General features: G+C 50.6%; 1 long non-coding RNA gene across 1 annotated transcript in view; it reads right to left on the bottom strand.

Moving 5' to 3' along the window:
- Positions 1-1,581, bottom strand: part of LOC130153288 (uncharacterized) — a 28,981-nt gene that overhangs the window by 27,163 nt on the left and 237 nt on the right. The window contains exon 2 of the long non-coding RNA XR_008823300.1: positions 679-767. This is a non-coding gene — a long non-coding RNA (uncharacterized LOC130153288). The remainder of the gene's footprint in view (positions 1-678; positions 768-1,581) is intronic.

A 1,581-nucleotide genomic window follows, 5' to 3' on the forward strand; every position in this document is an offset into this window, starting at 1 on the left:
GATCACTTGCTTTAGAACTGTAGCACTGAGTAGTGCCATTTGTTCTACAGCAGCTCCATGATTAAACCAGTCTTTGAGACACTGAAAATCCAGATTTAAGTTTCTCATCTTCAGGACATGATTCCTGCCCCATCTTTCCACTCACAGGAGAGTTCCTAACCACCAAGGTGACAAGTTAGACAGCAACTATATAAACAACTACGTAAGTTCAACGTAAAACGCAGGAATTTTTCTGAAGCAAGAGGCGAACAGAGGACTGCCATGCCCACCCATAAGGAAAGCTAAACTGTAGGTTAGGAGGCAGTGGTTTTGACCCCTGACCAATTCACAGAACGGTTTCGTTTCACAGGGACCTCCAGAGCTCACAAGTAGGGCCACCTAGAGCCTGTTCAATCAGCTTTTGAGTATCTCCAAGGATGAAGACAACACAACCTCCCTGGGTGACCTGTGCCAGCGCACAGTGACCCTCACAGTGAAAAAGCTTCCTAATGTTCATCTTTGTGCCACAGAAGTAAAAAGATCACATAGGAGCATAGGAAGTAGCATGGTTTAAAACAAAACCCAAAAATGGGCACTGCAGATTTTACAAGAGATGCAGACTGAAGTAGGATTTAACCCACCACATTTACAATCTCAGATAGTTCTACTAAACATTCAGCTATGTAACTGTTGTCATACCTGGGTTTTAAAGATTACTCCTTGCAAAGCTACCTCCAGGACTGGGCTCTGGGTGGATCCAGTAGGGAGACAGAAAGCTTTCCATTTCTCTGAGATACACAAGCCAAAAAAGGGCAGAATTAAAATCAAATAATGTCCTTAAAACTGATCTGCCAGCAAGCTAAAGACACTCCTTTGTTGGTGGGTTTAGACATCGTTCTGAATTATCTCAGTATTTTTATGTATTTGTATATAGTGACCAGAGTTTTAGTTACAGGACTAGGTGGGTATTTTGCTTCGTGCCACAATCCTCACTTCCCTCTTCATTTCTCTTATCTGTAGCACTGTGAAGGGGATCACCTTTCCCTGTAACACCACAAGCAAATGAGTTTCCCTCACCTAGACCTACAGGTACTGACTATTTAATTCCACATTTTACCACACTGGGAAGCCTGATCACCAGAAAGAAAGGTTTTGTGGCTCTGTCCGCATGTTAACAAGTGGGAAGTGAGCCAGGGAAATGGGAAGCCTGGGAGAGGAGGAAAGGTCATAAATGCAGCAACTTTCACGGGGCACCACAGCCCCGGCCCTCTCAGGGAGGAGCCGCCCGCTGGAGCCCTGCCCCGCCCGGGCCTGCCACCCCTGCGCACCCCGGGCGGCCACTGCCACTCGAGGCACCGCACCTGATCAGGGATGAACCTCAGCGACGAACGTGGAGGCGGAGCACAGCCCGCGGCGCGGGGAGGCCAGAGGCACGCGCCATCTCCCGGTGAGGCGAGGCGCGGCGGGCCGCACCCTCACCCCGCCCCGCAGCGGTGCCGCCTGCCACAAGATGGCCGCCGCAGCCCTCTAGCCGCTGCTCAACCCCACGCTGCCATTGGCTGGCTTACACTTGATCCCGCCCACCGGGCGCCCTGCTACGCT

This window comes from Falco biarmicus, chromosome 7 (assembly GCF_023638135.1).
Source record: "Falco biarmicus isolate bFalBia1 chromosome 7, bFalBia1.pri, whole genome shotgun sequence".
NCBI classification, from domain to species: domain Eukaryota; kingdom Metazoa; phylum Chordata; class Aves; order Falconiformes; family Falconidae; genus Falco; species Falco biarmicus.